This window comes from Antechinus flavipes, chromosome 2, assembly GCF_016432865.1.
Source record: "Antechinus flavipes isolate AdamAnt ecotype Samford, QLD, Australia chromosome 2, AdamAnt_v2, whole genome shotgun sequence".
NCBI lineage: Eukaryota > Metazoa > Chordata > Mammalia > Dasyuromorphia > Dasyuridae > Antechinus > Antechinus flavipes.
Genome location: NC_067399.1, coordinates 63,383,104 through 63,398,086, shown reverse-complemented (window position 1 = coordinate 63,398,086; position 14,983 = coordinate 63,383,104).

Here is a 14,983-nt window from a genome sequence, read left to right as displayed (position 1 = left end):
ATGTAACTGCTCCTCACTACCCCAGAAAAAAATTAGCACATATTTTAGCTCAACATAATGAAGTATGTCTTCACAATTAGAGCTTTCTAAAAGTAGGATGGCTGCTTCCTAAGGAAACAAATTCCCTATCAGTGGAAGTCTGTGAACAGAAACTAGACGATGCCCTCAGGAATAGTTAGGAAGATTCCTGTACAGATCGATAAGTTAGATTAGGTCTCTTTCCCAAGTCAGAGATTCTGTTTCTTAGTGATGAAGAAAAGCACACAAAAAGAAAAGTCCAAACCCCATTCATTCCTTTCCTAAGAAACACATTAAGGTTGGGGGAGGGGATTTCGGCTGCAAATTTTAAATATATGCTTGAAAACTATCCCCCCAATATAATGATTTTCTCTTCTCTTTGGATTCCTTCTGGTTCCTGAGACCTGATGTTCTCTTCCCATTGTTCTTCCTTCCTCTTTACAGCAAGAGCAGCTTGATGCATCTCACAAAAACAGAATTTCATTCCTCTTTCCTTTTCCCTGCTTCTTCTAATGACCAAATACACCACAACTTTTCATCTCCAAAGGGCCATCCAAGCTTATAGAAGCACAAATCCTAGAATATTAGAGATATAATAGAATTCATAAGTCCTTCAGTCCAATCTGAGTCAGTGTGGAAATAGTCTCTATTACATCAAAAGCAGTACTCATCTAGCCTCTGATAAAAGACCTCCAGTGACAGAGAACTTACTACTTCCTTTTGAATAGTTATCATTCACAAGCTACCCCAGTGCTCTCAAGGTAGCTTAAGAAAGATTTAGATAGATCATACCAATCCTTACTCTCTAAGAACTCTCAAAGTCTTACCCAGAGTCCACTATATATTAGATCTGGACACAATGAAACCACTTTAGCAGAAGTGGACAACTGAGGTACAATTGAAATAGTACTGGATATGGATAAAGATCTGGAACAGAAGACATGGGTAAACTTTTTTCCATACTTCCCATACTAGCTGCATGATATTTGTCAAATCATTTTCCCTCCCATGCACTTCTTCATATGGAAAATGAATAATGAGTTATGGCGAGAGGGAAATGAGACAAAATTGTGCATTGCTATGTATATCACAAAATAGTACATAAATTGTACCCTGATATTTTGAAAGATAGTGTGTCCTAGAAGAAATAGCACTGAACTTGGAACTGAGATGCTCAGACTCAAGTCCCTTTGCCATCACTTATGGGCTATTAGTACTTAGTTCATTAACCTCAAAAATTTGTTTGGAGGAAAGGAGTTCAGAAAAGGTAACAAGCTTTCTTCCTCCTGCTCAAATAATCTCCTATGCCTGAAATGCATCATCTCCTCATCAAGACTAAAAGCTTACCTTCTACAAGAAGCCTTTCTCAATATTCCTTAATATTAATGCCTTCCCTCTGTTGGTTGCTTCCAATGTAATGTGTGAAATGTTTGTTTATAAGGGGAGGGATTTGTTCATTGTGCTTTCCAATTAGTCCTCTGAGAAGCCAGCAATAAAAAGTAACACTAGATCATTCTTTTGCAGAATTCTAAGAATGACAAAAGAGTTTTCCTGTGAAGTACGTAATTCGAGTACTTTTAGATCTATTTTACACAGAAAGAGGAAATAGTGACTTGCTTATGGTCCCACAGCTGGGAAGTGGAGAGAAGTCAAACCCAGGACGTGGGACTTGGGACTCAGAGTGAAATGCTATTAAGTTTCATAGCCCAAAGCTTTATTCCAGTCCTGTAAATGACCTGAAAAAAAACATTCATTTCTTCTTCTGTATTTGAACAAGTAATTCATCAACTAATAATGATAAATGTGACTGGCCCCAAAGAGATAATGAAGAAACATGACTGGGAGCAAAGATTCAATTCAACATTCAACAAACATTTATTAAGCACCTACAAGGAACAAAAGCCCTATGATTGGGATAAGGGAGAATTAAAATTTGGATAGCAGATAGTATTTTTACTCATGCAACTATAAGGACAATAAGGACTCACATAGTCATTACAAATATTTTAGTAAAATCCCATAAGGAAAGTCATTACTGACAGAATGGATGAAATGAATAAATAGACATTTATTAGATATTTATTATTTGCCAAGCATGATGCCAAGTCCTGAGGGGGAAAACGTAAATATGAGGTACTATGTCACTAAGGGGCTTACATTCTTTTAGACAGCACATATATGGGATTTATACCAGAGTGTCTCAACAGGGTGGTGAGTTGATAAATAAGTCAGTCAACTAACAGATCCTTTCAAGGAACAATAGTTGTATGATATCAGTCCACAAGTATCATTAAGAACTTATTAGGTGCCAGGTGCTAGACATTAGGGATAGAAATACAGAGAATGAAACAATTTCTAGTCTCGTGGATCTTAAATTCTATCAGGAAAAAAAATGCATATATAAGGAGAAGAGAAAAAAGGAATAAGCACTTATATAGCACCTACAAGGTACTCATTGCCATTTGAAAGAGCTAATAGAAGGAAAAGAGCATCTGCAGAACAGATATAGATAAAAAGCTGGTTAAGAAGAATTTCGCCTTAATCTCTGATGCCATCTATGTCTTGAGAGAAGAGAAACCAATCAAATCAAAGACATAGCTACATTGCCCTATGCTATCCTCCATAACTCAAAGTGGGAAAACCCTTCAGAGCCTATAGAGAGAAAACCCACATAGCTTTTGCAGATTCCAGGATTAAAGAGAATTGCTTTTCACTCAAAGAATATGATGTTGCCTCAGCCCCTAGCCAAAGGAATCAGACCAGGGAAACTTTGTAGACCAAAGGTTTCAGGAGACTGTTTATTAAAAGAACAAAACACAGATTCAGAGAGCTGAGAGTAGCAGAAAAGCAGCTTTTTCCAGAAAGAGAACAGAAGCTCAGAAGGGAAGCAATTTATCTCACTGGTAACACATGGTACAAACTGTTCCCTAAAGCAACCACAAACTTCCAGGCCTGCAGTCCAGAGCTGTGAATTGCTCTAGGAATATGAGTTCCCTTGCTCATTGAGGTTTCTGTAATTCATATCCACTGTTACTCCACAAATACAATGTATACTGATGGGACCCAGACTTGTGGGTGAACTATTATGTTTTGATTTTCCTCATTTTTCCCTTCTTGTTTAGAAAATGCATCGTGATTAAGAGATAATGCTGTCATTATGACTGATTTGTATAAATGGTGAACACACTGGTAGGGGTTCACAAGCTATAATTATAAGTATAGACATTCATTTCATTCATACCCAGTGTGTAAGCTGTCTTCCAATCCAAATAGAGATAGGAAGGAGGCAACCTTGTGTTATGGGCTACATATGAAAAAAGACGTGACTTCCAGTCAATGAGGATAATATAGAGATAATGCTATGCGCTTATGTGAGTGAGTAGAGTTGGTGCCAAGATTCTTGGGAGAGAAATGGTTTGGTTTCAGACAATCTTTTGAAGAAAAATATGTAAAAAATACTTTAGAAGCTACAGACATGTAGCAGACTCTGTCTCCTCAACATATCCCTGATTTCTAGCTGGTATCTTTATAGACTTCCCTTTGGATGAGATCAGAGCCTCTCTATTCTTTGTTTGAAATGATACCCCATGTCACTTTCAACAAAAAGATAATTCACACTTGGGCATTCTCTGGTACATTGTGATCTGTATAATTTCTCTAATTTCTGTTTGCTATTTCACTTAAATAAATGGATTTTTTCTCTTTATTGGTTATGATTTTTTGCTTAACTAACATTTAGTTAAGGACTCTAGCCAATGTTGAATATAAGAATGGTGTTACCCTCCCTTTATAGAAGCAACTAAGGAATTAGCTTTGGTTCTGACCTTCCTCTTACCTATGCCAGCAATATTTAGTAGAAGGCAGATAAAATTTGAGTCTTGTGTCACCCAGCATTGAAGTCTGCTTGCCCTTTACCACTCCATCACCTACCCCCAACAATTAGGCTTAGCTCTGGATTTGGGTCCTCATCTCAGAATTGGACTAGATCTCAAGGATACACTTCCACATCCATATCTATAAAAATATATCTAAATAAGACATATGTCATATCTAGAAAACTCATGTGAACTTATATATCTTTTATGGGTACACACACAAATTTTAATTATTCCTAGAACTCTTGAGAGTGAGTTGGAGAGGGACAATTGAGGAGGCAACCAACTGCAAAAGATTGAATTGGGATCAAGGACTACATGTAGAGGGGTGGATCTTGGCAAGAATAAGGGTCACCAAATGTAGAAGTAATAAAAGGAAGGAGCATGAAATTCAGGAAACTGTAGAGTTGAATCGGTTAATTGTAGGATTGTGATTGTCAACAGAAGAAAATGAAGTCAGAGCTGGGTGAATGGCATGAGAAAGTACTCGGGAGTTGTGGAATTGTAGAGATTTTGATTAGAGTAAAGAATATATTTAGGAAGGATAAATCATTGGGAGGGATGAAATAATAGAAGGTTATGCTCAGGCAGAGGTGTGTTAAAGCTTTTTTGTTTGTTTGTTTTAAGGAAGTGGAGCACTTGTGGGAAATGGTGAAATTTAAGATGTAACAGAATACCTGGGTGATACACATGTCTAAGTAGGTAATTTAATTTGAGGACATTGAGGAAGAGTACATGTAGGAAGGGACTACCAACATGAAGAAAGGCAGTATGGATAAGATAAGCCATATGTTATAGTAGATAAAGTACTTTACCAGGCTGAGGTGAGGAGAGAGAACTAAGGTACAGACAAGATCAAAAACCTTACATGAGTAAGGAACAGAGAGAACACCAATCTGGGCAGGGGTCCTCAAACTATGACCTGCGGGCCAGATGCAGCAACTGAGGATGTTTATCCCCCTCACCCAAGGCTATGAAGTTTCTTTATTTAAAGGCCCACAAAACAAAAGTTTTTTTGTTTTTAACTATACTCCGGATCTCCAACAGTCTGAGGGATAGTGAACTGTCCCCCTATTTAAAAAGTTTGAGGACCCTAGACTGAAAAATTGAGGAAAAGGGCATCACATACAATAATCTTGGAAAACTAATTAAGGGCTAGGTCATGAAAAGATTTTAAAAGGCAAACGCAGAAGTATCTATTTTATCCCAGAAATAATAGGGAGTCACTAGAGTTTACAGAGTGGGAGAGTAACCTTAGTCATGCCTTTACCTCAGCAATATCATCCACCATCTAAAGTGGAGAGAGACTTAAAGTAGACAAAGTAATTAGGTGACTGTTGCAATGACCAGGTGACAGTCTTTAAGCAAAAATACATTCCTCCTCTATCTTATCTAGGTTGAAATAAAATTTTTTAAAAAATATATGTTGGAGAATGAGCTGGAAAAGGAGGAGAAGAAATGTAAGCAGGCTGTACTTTTAAGTTTATTTCACATTGTTGACTTTTTTTGCATCACTTCAAGTTTAGACAATCAACAAAATAGTAAATCAAGGCCAAATTTGCAATGTTTACCTATTTCTGAGGTATGAATACTCACACTGAAAATTTAAAAATGAGTTTTTTCAGCACCCTACAGAACACCTTTGGTTAATATTCAAAGTGCTGGGAATCTAGGTTTCATTTCTTTTAACCATTTAAGTCCTATTTTTATATCATAATTACAAGTGTCTGAGGGATGGTGATGCATTTTAGGCCCGAGGCTACATGTCCTTCATTTAAAAATCTCCTAGGCTCCAACATTGCTGGAAAAAATATTCTGAGTTTCACTTTTATGCCATTTGTAACACCTAAGTCCAAGGCTTTTTAACCAACAAATTCTGTCAACCAGCATCTCATTCTTTGACATCAACTGACTCCTTCACTGGGGTGACTCATCACCCAAACCCCTATGTTTCACAGTTCCCTCAAGCATACAAGAGACTAGCAAATATCACTAAAGGGATATCTTCTTACTCTTTCTGGATTCATAAATATCTGTAATCCATCCAGAACTGTATCATCATAGACTATCAGGATAGAAAGAAGCCTTAGATGGAAGAAATTAGAGAATGTTTGCACAAAGATAGAATGCCAGATCCAGAAGATCTTAGAATGTTAGAACTAGAAGGAGCATTAGGATATGGAGTATATTAAATCACAGAAGATATGTCAGAGTTGGAAGGGGTCTTAGAGTCTTAGAACTAGGTGAATACAATAGCTACAATACCAGTGTTGGGAAAACCTGAGTTTGAATCCCACCTCAAATACTAATTGTGTCATCCAATCTTTATAAACCACTTAGTCTTTCTAAAACTCAGTTTCCTGAAATGTAATATGGGGATAAAATTAGAATCCCCCACAGGATTGCTATGAATCTCAAATATAGTAATAAGCTCTAAATAAACATCAATTATTATTTAGAATCTCTGGGATTAAAGGGAATTTAAGTCAGAGAGACTTTAGAAGCCATATCCTAGCTAGAAGGGAACTATAAGATATTATAGTAAGAGACAGTTTTAAAACTCATCTTGCCCAAATCCTGTACTTTACAAATTAAGAACCCCAAACCTAGGCGGGGTGAGGAATTCATTATGTTAGATGTAATAATTGTGATAGGGCTAAAAATCCATGACTTCCCACTCCCACACCAAAGCCATTGTTTGGAAAGGTATTTTTTAAATTATTCTATTTTTTCAGGTCTTCATAGTTTCTCTTTGGATTTTCTCAAATTTATCAGAAATTTCAGCTATGAGACAAAGTATTTTATTTCATAAGAAACAGTTCTTTTTTGCTGCTCTTTTAGGAGAGGATGGGGATGATTTGGAGTTTATGATTGGTTTTAATTATGTTGAGGCATTCCACAGCAAATGTCTGTGTGAATGGGGGAGGAAAGAAACACAAGTTAAATGGAGGAAATCCTGTAATTTCAAAAACAAACAGCAGCTCCAATATTCATGTGCTCCCTCCATTGGACCTTGCATAGCTACATCACTGGGAATTGTCTGCTGTTATTCATTTTGCAGGCGAGGCAGACGCAGAAGGCCCAGGCCTCTCGTAGAGGGAGAGTGGAGCTAAAAACAGCACTGGGGCCACTGGGAGGGGGCCAGCCCTGCTTCTAATTGCTCAGTTCCTCCCTTGTTCTTTATTGTTGACTCTGATCCGGAGGCAGGCAACCTGGGGAGCAAAGCTCACTTTGATTTGGAGAGGGAAAGGTTGTTTGCAGGTGTCAAAACAAAATCTTCCAGAAGAGAGAGAGGAAAATTCAGCCCGGCAGGCCATTATCACAGGTGTGTTGCCAGCAAAAATGATTGTTTCTTCATTTTCAGGCCCAGGAAACAGGATGTGCATGATGGCAGAGGCCAAGTACAGCAAATGAAGAACATTAATGGAAGACTTCTATTTCCAGAAGCCTCTGGTTGGAGCAGTCTCCATCCAGACACCTGCCAAAGGCTGAAAAATGAGAAGACCAATATCTAGAAACTAAAAGGGAGAGGCAGTGTGGTCTAGGCAAAGAACGGAAGCCCTCTTCCCATTGCCTCACTGTGATGTGGGGCTGACCCTAGGAGGCCCTCCAGGGCTTCGCCAAAATATCATAAACACTGGCAGGACTTACAAACTGGGAAAGACCCTGAGGTGGGCCTGTCAGCAGGCTGGGTCTGTGATCTAAGGAGGGGTCTAGCCAGGCATGAAGAGGAGGCCCACTAGGAAATGAGTCTTTTCAAGAAAAACCATTAAAGAAATAAATGAGACACAGTGTGGAGTAGAGGAGAGACGATCAGCCTGAGAGTCAGAAACTCAAATTCTGTCTGTGACTCCTACCAGTTATGTGACAGCTCTCCTGCATGTCTTCTCCCCACTCGCACAGCCACCACTGTGCAGGCCCTCATCAGCTCACATCCAGACTCTAGCAAAAGTCTTTTGTGGTCTCCCCCCAGTTCTCCTCATGTTACCCCTGCCCTTACTCAATAAACTTCAGGGGCTCCAGGACCCAATATGAAATCTTTTTTATCTTTTTTTAAAATATTTGCTTTAATATTTTTACCCAATTACATGTAAAAAAAACATTTTTTAACATTCATTATTTTAATTTTTGAATTCCAAATTCTCCTCCTCTCTCTGTTATTTGAAGCCTTCACAGCCTCCTTAGTCTACTTATACTTTCATCTCCTCTATACATTATACAATGAAGGAATACCGATCTTGCTGTCCCATTTCATTTCCTGACTCAGTGACATTTCAGTGTCTGGCTCCCATTCTTGGAACGTCCTCTCTCCTTACCTTCACACACTTGTTTCCTTGGCTCTCTTCAAGACTTAACCCAAATCCTATCTTCTAGTTTTCCCCAGTCCTCTCTCACTGATAATGCCTCCTCCCTTAAACTTGCCTTCTAGGTTCTTTCTTTTCTTCTTTCTTCTCTTTTCTTTTTATTTCTATATCTTTTCTTTCTTTCTTTTCTCCTTTCTTTTTCTTTCTATCTTTTCTTCCTTTTTCTTTCGTTCCTTCTGTTTTTTCTTTTTTTCCTGTCTTTCCTTTTTCTTTCTGCTTTCTATATATTTCCTTTCTACTTTCTTTGTTCTTTGTTTCCTTTCTTTCCTTCTTTCTTCTTTCTTTTTCTTTTTTCTATATCTTTTCTTTCTTTTCTTCTTTTTCTTTCTTTCTTTCTTTTACTTTCTATAGCTTTTCTTTCCTTTTCTCTATTTTTTCTTTTTTCTTCTTTCTTTCTTTTTTCTTCTTTTCCTTCTTTCTTTGTCTTTCTTTCCTCCTTTCTTCTTTTCTTTCTTTCTTTCTCTTCCTTCCTTCCTTCCTTTCTTTTCTTCCTCCATCCCTCCTTTTTTCTTTTCCTTTCTTCTTTCTTTTCTTTTTTCCATCTATATACCTTTCTACTATTTACCTACCCATGCCATTATATTGCATCATTATATTATGTTATGTTACAAATGATCTGATTTTATATTGTTATGATATGATATAATAGATACATATGTTTCTATATTTGTATAAAGATATATGTATATGTTTTTGCAAAATGTTTGCACTCTTACACTGTGACCTGTGAGTATAAAGACCCTGTTTTTGCCTTTCTTTGTATCTCTGGTACAGTGCATGGCACTTAGTAGATACTTAATAAATCTTTGGTTGATTTACTAACTGACTTGGCCTGTCATTGTTCTAAGCAACTTTCTGAAAATATATATACTGTAGATAGGAATGAATGAAAGAAGTATGTGTTCTGGGAGTACTCCACCAAAGAAACCATGGGTCCTGACATTTCCCCTACCATGAACTATGGGTAGAAGGAGAGGATGCTTACCCAGAAGACATAGCAAATCTTTTGAAGTACTGAATTAACAAATTACTATCATGTGTTGAGCACGAGTTATCCTTTTCATAAACCAACATCTCCATAAGCACAGGAACAGCCCTTCAATGGAAAACAGAAATGTACAAAAGCAATTTTATCAAATTCTCTCAAGCACAAAGGTAAACTGTAGCCAACTCAAAAAGTCTTTTGGCCAGATATGAGGAAATTCCTGGAATGGAAAAGAAAAGAATCTATTCGCTCCTCCCTAAGATTTCCCATTTGGTGTTTTCTCTTTAGGATGTTAAAAAGATGTTTATGGCAATTTGACAAGAAAATGGTATCACTCAGTATGCAATATAACATGTACCATTGAAAACTCATTGACATTGGCTGAGTTTAACAATAGTAATTGATGTGTTAATATATAATATAATGACATTATATAAATGTATAATATAATATAGTGATAATATTGATATGATAATATAAATGATAGCTATCATTTATAGAATATTTAAAGGTTTTCAAAGTTCTTTTATAAATATTATCTTATTTGATTCTTGCAACAATCCTATCAGGTAAGGTTGATTATAACTCCCATTTTACAAATGAGGAAACTGTGGCAAAAAGAAACTAAGTGATCTGCTCAGGGTCACAGAAATAGCAAGTGTCTGAGACAAGATTTTAATTTTAATTAAGATTTTTCCCAACTCCAGGGCCAGCACTCTGTCTACCACCCTGTGTCAATACCAAGCAATGAGGTAAAGTCAAAAGGGTTAGAAAATAGGCATAAGTGGGGCAGTTGGGTAGTGCAGTGAATAAAGTACCAACCCTGAAGTCAGGAGGACCTAACTTCAAATTCAGCCTGAGACACTTAAAACTTACTTGGGCAAGTCACTTGACCCTAATTGGAAAAAAAAGAAGAAAGAAAGAAGAAAATAGGCAAAAATGGTACAGTTTAAATTTTCTTTGCAAAATAAAGTTGGATCAACTATGCCTCAATTAAGAAAACAATATGAAATATCCCTCTTCACACATGATCCACCTACTCCCATCAAGATTCTCTGCACAAGCAACCTCACCTTCTACCAGTTGGCCCCATCCCTGGCACCATGTCTCAAATAAGCAACATCTTCACTCCTACCTAGAATCCTCTGCATTGGCCTATTTCTGGCTTCCTCATTTCCCTGATTTAAAACATCCTTTACTCCTGTCTTCCTACAGCAGAGAAAGTCTCCTTAAAGGGACTTTTGTTTATCTTCCCAGATCACAAATTTCAGTCCTGGAAATGGCTTCAGAACCTAGACCATAGAATATTAAAAACAAGATGATATTTAGAGCATAGAACATCCATCCAGAACCTTAGATCTTAGATTGAGTCCTTAGAAATTAGAATATCAATACCAAAAGAGATAAGGAATGTGGAATATTAAAACCATCAGAATATATAAGAGAACAAAATTAACTCTAGCTCTAAATGCAAGAAACTTCAATACGACTGGAGTGGAATTTGGAGATATAGATTCAATCCCCTTATTGTAAGCCAGTAGTTATTGTTGCTGAGTCATTTTAGTTATGTCTGACTCTTCATGATCCCAATTCGAGTTTCCTTGGCAAAGATATTGCCAAGTGGTTTGCCATTGCCTTCTTCAACTCATTTCACAGATGAAGAATCAAGACAAACACAGTTGAGTGACTTGTCCAAAGTCACATAGCTAGTGTCTGAGACCAAATTTGAACTCAAGAAGATGTCTTTCTAACTCTAGGTCCAGAACTCCACTGCACTATCTACCTGTCCCAGGCCAATAGTAGCAAGTTCTCTATTTCTTCCCACTGGATTTCAGTTCAATGTCCCTAAAAACCTTCCTACTCATATCTAGGTTGGGATATGCTCAATAAGAAAAAGAGGGAGGCTTTAAAGGGAGGTATTAGTAATTTCCTGGATTCAAAAAAAAAAAAAAAAAAAGAGTTCATCTCAATACTGTCATTGTTGCTTTGAAGTTTGCTGTTACAACACCCCTGGACATAGAATCAGAGTATCTACGTCTGTGTCCTGGCTTTGCCATTACTTCACTCTGTGATCTGGAAGGAATCCCTTCAGGGTCTCTCTTTTCCCCCACTCCACTATCCTTCCTTACTAGTACCTTCCTTCTAAGATGATCATTTTCTATTTACATGGTGTATATCTTGTAGGTCTGTGATTTTTGCATGGACTTTATCATTTGAATGTGAGTTCCTTAAGTTCAGGAACCATGATTTTGCCTATCTTTGTAACCCCAAGACTTAACATGAAGCTTATCACATAGTGACCAATAAACATTTTTTGTATGAGTAACTTTTTTCCAGGAATCACTTTCTCAATTCCCAAGATTTTGAAGCTAAACTAGATTATTTCAAAGGTCCCTTCCAACTCTAACATTATACAATATGGTGAATCATAAGAAATCCATAACTTTAGGATGTGATTGATATTAGACACAAAGCATATGCTAGGATATGTATTATTTATACTGAAGAATCTTAAGACCCAGGCATGTTTTCTAGTCTGGCTTCTTCTCCCACTTCCAGCTGTGTGATATTGAGCAAATCTCTGAGCTCTGATTCCCACATCTGTCCAACAAAGGGATTGAATTAAATTATCTGAGTATGATAGTTACTCGGGATTTCTATAAGGAAGAAAGACATTGTTTTTATCCAAGACCCAGAGAACAGAGACTAGAGTGTCCCCTCTAAGATTAACACAGCCCTCTTTTCTCAAGCTCCAGGGAAGTGTTCCCTCCCCTACCTAAGCCTTGACTTTCTTACTTGAGGGGTACTTAATTGGGTTTTCAAATTTTATTATTTTGAAAACCATATTTCAGCATAATTGGTTTATTTTGCAATCTTGAATATTTTGTATATGCATTTAAAATTATTTGCAATAGTTTTATTCCTAATTCCTAGATTTCAGAAGGAATCTCTGTGTTTCACCAGACTGTCAAAAAAGTTTATACTATTGAAAAAGGGGGGCCTTAAGATTTATTCTTCAATGAGAGATGAGGCCTTGTAAGCACCTCCAAAACTTCCAATGAATGGTAAGTGATGTTTCTATTGGAAAATATTTGAGGAATGGTGAGGCTTCTAAAACTGGAATTGGAGAAGGAACATAGGATGGGATGCCACAGATCAGGGAAAGGAAATGTATGATCACTAAAGGCAGACTTCATCATCCTCTGAGATTAGTTGCCTGGGGCCAGCCCTAGTGTCAAAAACCCTGCTTCCAAGATTTATTCCCTCCTGGCTTGTGGCAGCATCTACCCACAGCCCAATAGATGGACTCCATTTTGACAGCATTCTGACAGACTAAAGTAGGTTCCCTGTCTCTTCCCCAGACACAGACCCTTTGATCATTTTGACGTCCGCCTAGTCTTCAAACCCACTTGCTGCCATCAGTCTGACAAGAGCTCAAAATCACAACGCTATCTCTAGGGACCCCCGATGATTGTGCTGTTTGTGTAGAGCTCATCATGGGAAAATCACCTCTGTGGAGTCCCAGAACATAGAAAGTCAGAACTGGAAGGGATCTTAAAAGAAAGAATGCTAGAGGGTAGAATATAGAATATTGTAATTGGAAGGCATCTATCTATACCTGTAGAATGTTAGGACTGGAAAAGATCCTTAGAACGTGCTCCCTCTGTGACCTTGGAGAAGTGATTTTCCTTCTTTGAGATTCAGTTTTCTCATTTGTAACATGAGATGTTGAATTAACTAATTTTGAGGTTCCTTATTCCTCTAAATTCTGTAATAGTACAAATATAGAATGTCAGAACAAAGAATGTTAAAATTGGAAAGAGACTTTAGAATACAGTGTTTGAGGTTTTGATAAGACTTTAGAACAAAAGACAATAAAACACAAAGTTAAAACTAAAAGGAAACTTAGAGACTAATAGATAGATAGAAAGAGAGATAGAGAGATAGAATGAAGAAATATGTAAAATATGTGTTTTACATATTTCTTCATTTTACAGAACACAGTGTTTGGGGTTTTGATAAGATTTTAGAACAAAATTCAATAAAACACAAAGTTAGAACTGAAAGGAACCGTAGAGACTATCTATCTATCTATAGGCATAAAATGAAGATATATGTATGTGTATATATATATATATATGTATATATATATATACATATATATATATATTACATATTTCTTCATTTTACAGATAAGGAAACTAAGACCTACTTGCCCAAGTTCATACTATGAGTTTATAGCAACGCTACTGAGTTCTTCTGAAGCTCACTCTGGATTCTTTTTACTGGATGTGCCCAGAGCCAAGACATTGAGATATAAGGACAGGCATAGATATTAATTCCTTATCCTTTAAATTTTGAACAGAAGGCTGAGTGGATTCATTAGAAAGAGTTTGGAGTCATATTATCTGAGTTCAAGGCTTAGCTCCAACACTTATTAGCTGTGTGCCCTTAAGCAATATTTTATACTCTGAGTTCCAGTTAGATGGGGATAGCTTTTCAACAAGTTTTCTTGTAAAGAAAGTACTTTGTAAACTGTTAAATTTTATAGAAATGAGAATCACTCTTAGTGATCCAGTGAAAAGAGCACAAGATTTAGATAAGAGGATCTGGGTTCAAATCTTCTCTTTTACTCATCACTTGTGTGACTCTGAGTCACTTACTCTCTTTGTTCTATAAAAGGAAAGAACTGGTCTGGATGATTTCTATGATACTAAATTTATAATTCTGAACATATGATTCTGTTATTGTTATTCCTATCAAAAGCCTTGGTAAATGTGTTTATCAGTGTGGCAAATTATACAGAGAACCTCCTTCAGGAGAGAGGAAGGCACAGAGACAGAGAGAGAGAGAGAGAGAGAGAGAGAGAGAGAGAGAGAGAGAGAGAGAGAGAGAGAAATGGATGGATGGGTGGATAAGTAAATAGACAGATACATAGATAGAAAGATAGATAGATGGATGGAAGGAAGGAAGAAAAGAAGGAAGAAAGGAAGAAAGAAAGAAAAAAGAAAGAAAGAAAGAATAGATAAATAATGAAAGAAATAAAGATGATAGAGACAGACAGAGAAAGAGAGAGAGAGATGGATATATAGACAAGTAGATACATACATACATATATGATGAATGTGTGTATGTGTATGTTTGAGATAAAGACAGAGAGACAGAGAGAGAGATTGGTAGATGGATGGATGGATGGATGGATGGAAAGATAGTAGATGATATATACAGACAGACAGAAAAACAGAGACAGTGAGAAGTAGATAAGTCAGTAGATAGCTAGTAGGCACACAGGTAGGTAGTAGGTAGATAGATAGAGGAAAGAGAACTGTATTTTGAAAATGGTTTTCCGGGATCTTACCTGTCTGACAACTAGCAAATCACTAAACATCTCTGGGCCTCAATTTCTTCATGAACCCATGACAGGAATGACATTTTCATAAAAGTGCTTTTAGGGATCCTGCAGTCGTGCTGTGAGCTCTATAGAGAATGAGGTGAGCTCTGGGTTCTTCTCTGCTTTGCTGATTGAGGGGCACAGAGCCATTCATCTACATAGCCAACAAGGCTCTCTAGGGTTTGGTTACTGAATACTCTCCAGAGAGAGTTACTAGAATTCCATAGTTTGTGGATATTGTAAAAGATTTACATCTAATGGCATAGGATGTGGAAGCTAATAAGATGTTGATGTTGTTGTGTTATTCAGCTATGTCATACTCTTTTTGATCCCATGGACATGCCATTGC